This window comes from Bidens hawaiensis, unplaced genomic scaffold (assembly GCF_021521415.1).
Source record: "Bidens hawaiensis isolate Kalapana, Puna unplaced genomic scaffold, B.hawaiensis_p1.1 tig00010420_1, whole genome shotgun sequence".
Classification (NCBI taxonomy): domain Eukaryota; kingdom Viridiplantae; phylum Streptophyta; class Magnoliopsida; order Asterales; family Asteraceae; genus Bidens; species Bidens hawaiensis.
In genome coordinates, this window is record NW_027491792.1 from 736,492 (window position 1) to 741,753 (window position 5,262).

Consider the following 5,262-nt stretch of genomic DNA (forward strand, 5'->3'; position numbering starts at 1 on the left):
AGTCTTTTATATTCAAAATAAAGCGTGAGCAACCAAAGGCTTTAAAAAAGGATATTAGTGGTTTAATTTTATAAATAATTTCATAGACAGTCTTCTCATGTCTTTTATTTATCAAATTCCTATTTTGAAAATATCTAGTAGTGTACACTGCTTTAGCCGAGAAATATAATAGTAGCCCTTAATCAGCAAGCATGGATCTGGCAGCTTCAATGAGTGTCATGTTTTTCCTTTATACAACTCCATTATGTTGGGCTACCTTAGAATGCTGAACTGTCTGATAATGTCTTTGGAGATATAAAAGTATCTATCACTACATTCTTGAATTCAGTGCCATTGTGACTTCTTAGGATTTTGACTGGTAGATCAAATTGTTTCTCCTCTTGTACAAAGAAGTTCTGATCTTTTAAGGTGTTTCATCCATTGAGTGCAAGAATAATGTCCAAATGAATTTTGAGTAATCATCTACAATCACAAGACAATATATTTTTTTCCAAGACTCGGTATTCTAACTAGTCCAAAAAGGTCCATGTGCAAGAAGAATAATGTCCAAATGAATTTTGAGTAATCATCTACCATCACAAGACAGTACATTTTTTTCCAATACTCGGCATTCTAACTAGTCCAAAAAAGTCCATGTGCAAGAGATTAAAACAACCAGTAGTTTTGGATTCTTCTATGGATTTGCATTAAATATTGTGTTTTATACCTTTCAAGCATGCAACACGGTGTTTATCGCATACATATTCTTTGACTTGTAGACCTTTAACTAGTTGTTTCTTGGTTAGATTATTAATTGTTTGCAAAATAACATGTCTCAATCTCTTGCGTCATAAGTCTATCTCCTTGGTTGATGCTCTACTAAGAAAACATGTTGCAATAGGAATATTGTTATCCCTATGCATGTCTAAAGCAGAGACATTGCCACTCCTATTGCAATGAACAAAGTATTCTCTACAATCAGGTTTTCAATTTGCATAGCACAATTGGAGTCGACAATTTTGCATGTTTGGTTAGTAAAGAAAGCACCATCTTTATCACACATTCGTGACACACTTAACAAATTCAATTTTGTTTTATCAATCAAGTTAACATAATCAAATTTTAATTTACCTGCTTCAACTTTACCAAAGCCTAACACATTTCCTTTTTCATCATTTTCAAAGGATACAACTCCCCCTCCATGTTCATTGAATTCAGAGCGAAGAGATTTGTTTCCAGTCATGTGCCTTGTAACAACTCAGAGTTTCCATTTAATATTTTGTATCCGTTACCCGAACCGTGTTGATGTTCAAGAAATTTTATGAAAATATTGCGTTTATCGAGTAATTATTATTTCATTATTAATTGTTTGTTTTATATATTTAATATATATAAATAACTTTCATTTATATACAATTTACACCCTAAACTATACTTTAACCCCAATTTGTTTCCATTTTCATAGTTAAGGACCAACTTGCAAATATACAATATTTTAACCAGTAACCCGTTTACCTAAACCCTTAGACCCGTATACAATTCGCAACCCGTGACCCGTTTAGTTGTCTTGTTCCTTAATTCTCGTCCTAATCAAGGAATTGATTTGTGCATATTGTTATTCTTACCAAATCAGCCTCACCAACGTTTGTAATTAGGAAACACGATCAAATTGATATATATTGACAATTATAACGAATCCGTCATTAACCATTATATGATATACATGTTGGAGATCATAATATTGAAATTGCACGTGTCTGCAAATTCATACATTCGTCGTCAACAAAAGCCCCTTAACGAATTGTATTTTCATAGTCTGTAGTTTCAGTTCTTCATCCTGTTCTGGCCGGTTAATATTCTTTCTAATTAACCTGCAATTTAACATCAAATAAGGTAATTGATTACACTAGTCTGTGTGTTTTGAGGTCTGGATCAATAACTCTATGAACAATCGGCCAAACGTTAGGTGTTTTGTCCGATTGATGATTCTAGGGTTCATAATATTATTTGGGTTTATGTCTGTGTGTTTATTGATTCTAGGGTTCATAATATTATTTGGCCGATTGGTGTGTGTATGTTTAAGGCTCTGGTGGCTGGAGGGCACAGGTTTAACTCCAGACCCGTTTTGGCACCTTTTTATTTTTGGAATTTTTTTAGTATTTTATTTATTCTTTAAACTATATAACTTATATAATAAATATTATAAAAATCATAATTAATCGGTATTTTTACAAAGAACCGTCATATTAAATAGTGGTTATCCGAACCTTTGTTAAAACCATATATTGTACATGTAATTATTTATATAGATAAGAGTATATTATATATATATAATATTATTTTTTATTTAACTTTTAAATAAAAAATAATATTTTGCGATTTTATTTCTTTTCTCTTTTTAATAAGATGATATTGTTCCTAAAAAAACAAAAAAAAAAAAGAAAAAGAAAAAAACACTGTCGATGTAATTCATATGTGCATTAATGTGTATTGCATATATAAAATAATGTTTTATTGCATATAATACAACACAAATAAATTATATAATACACACTATTAATATATGCAAATACAACACTAATAATGCAAAACACACTATCGCATATATGTAATACAACACTAATGCATATATGCACTATATCGATTTTCTTTTTACTTTTGTATATAATATACATTATTGCAAATATACAATACAAACAACTGTATATATGTTATACAACACTATTTCAAACATTAAAATGCACACTATTGAACATATGCATTATAAAAAAGTCGATGTATTGCATATATGCATTATAAAGAGTTTTTAATTTTTTTTTATTTTTGTATTTTTTTTTTGTGGTGAAGAATAACAACATATAAAAAGGATGAAAAAAATACTTTATTATTATTTCTCTCTTCAAGGAGTAGTTCTCTCTTGATCATTTCTCTATATATGTATATATATATATATATTAATACATATATATATATAAAGTATTAAATTAAGGTTTTAATAATAAAAATTTTAATAAAGTTTTAATATAAAATACATAATTAAAATATTAAAATATATTTTATTATTTTTAATTAATTATTGGTCAAATATTTCAATAAACAAGTATTTATATAATTATATATTATTTTTAAAATAATTTTATTAACTCTTATAAAATTTAAGTAATTATTTTAAACACAAAATAACCGTTCATATCACAATTTTCTTTTAGTCCATCTTTTAACTCGTAGTATTCTCCGTCAATCACTCTTGCTTAGGATTTGTCTTTGCTAACTCCCGACGAGCGTGATGCATAATATTGATTATTCTCATACCTTTGCGTATTTTCTAAGGTGAGTATTTACTCCCCTTTATACTTATTTTCAATGTTTTGGGGACATGTGCATAACATACTATATAGTATTCACACTTGCAAACTGTTTAATTATTGTGTGCATATCAATTAAATGCCTAACTTTCTACATGTTTAATTGTTTTATTTGATCGTATTCGGAGAGGTCCATCATAATCACATTAATAGTGTGATCATACGACCGTCGTAGTAGCCAAATCACATTTCACAAGGCAATGGTTTTACCGACACCCTTAATTGCTCAATGGCTTTATTGTTTATATCACAAAGGACAGTTTTGCACTTTTGTATTATATTGTGTTGAAACTAACTGGTGTTTTATTTACTCAATCTTTTGTTGACAAAACTATTTCATTTTATACGCATATGCAAGTTATCATTTGAATTGATTTCATGATCGGTGAAGATTTAGGATTGCCTATGTTAGAAAAAATATTATCAAGACTTAGTTTTAAATTTGGAATTTTGAATTATCTTGTTGCCTTTATTTTTAAATTTATGTAATTTTTTTTTTTGGGATTTAACTAAATATTTAATTTAATTTAGTAGATATTGCCACATTTTAAATTATTGCATCATAGTATCTTGAGAGCTGTGAACAATCAGTTCGCGCCCCGGCATTTCCGCCTTAGGTTGAGTGTGACATGCCTAGAGCCTCCAGTATGCACATACTATAAACTTTCTATGCATGTGAAAGCTCTCTCATCAACATCAGTTTTGAGTGCTTTGTCATCAGCAATTTGTGTAACGACTGGAGAATCACTTGTTATTGGCACTTGAATAATTTCATTGTTGAATTCACTTTTTATCACCTTTTCTTCATTTGATTCCACATAAATAACCACAAGAGCCAGATCCTTTGTGGTCATCCCTTCAAGCAAACTACTCTAATTAATACATTATTGTAGGATAGATAGAAAGGCTGCTTATGTATGAAGAAACTTGTTTTGGTTCTGTAATGGCTTGAAAAGGATGATCCAGGTGTGACAACTGTAGCAGACTGAACTTGTGTGTTTATGGGTGGCATGAAATGAGGTTGAACAAATTGCATCTAATTCATTGGTTGTGGCATGGGTGCATACTGATACTGATATTATAGACCAGTATTAGGCACTGTTAAGGTTTGAGAAAAATGAGCAGTAGAATGGTTATTGAAGGATTGTTGTTGTGAGTGAGGATGGAGAGGTGAACTTGGATGGGTTATTAAAGGTTGGAAATGATTGGGACTAGACTTTGACTGAGTTATGCATTCCCGTGCAAAGTGCCCTAGTCTACCACACTTATGACATGCCATTTTTGCCTTATCATATCCCACTTTTGTCCAATTATTAATTCCATGGAATTTCCTTTATGTCCTTTTGTAGAATTTGTTTGTCTTGACAGTTAATTATGCCAAGGAGTTCAGATTTACCATTTCATCCACATCAACTGGATATGTGTGTTGCAAGTCTTCCATAATAAATGATATATTGTCAGACACATGTGGAGAATTCTCATGAACAATAAATGCTTGATTTTCAACTACTGAGCCAATGCCAGTTGTTATGTCTGTGAGGTAGTCATAACGTTGATCAACAGTTTGGATATATTGAGTCGCTTGACATAGAATTGCTGATCCGATAGTATAATCATCAGTTGATTTACCAGTAGCGATCTACTTCTTCTTTTGATATATTTCTCTTTCAAAGGTAAGTAGCATACCATGAAGAGTAGTAATAATCAGATCTTGAAAATTTGATAGAGTTCTTAGTATAATAGCATGAGTGTTCCAATTTTCTGGAAATGATCTCAGAAATCGGTTGTTAAGAGCAGAGTTTGCAAAAGTAATATCAACCATTGTCAGTTCACTAATTAAAGTTGTGAATTGTTCGTATTGTTGAGTTAAACTCTATCTTCTTAAGTGACAAAATGCTTCATACTGTAGCCTGAGAAT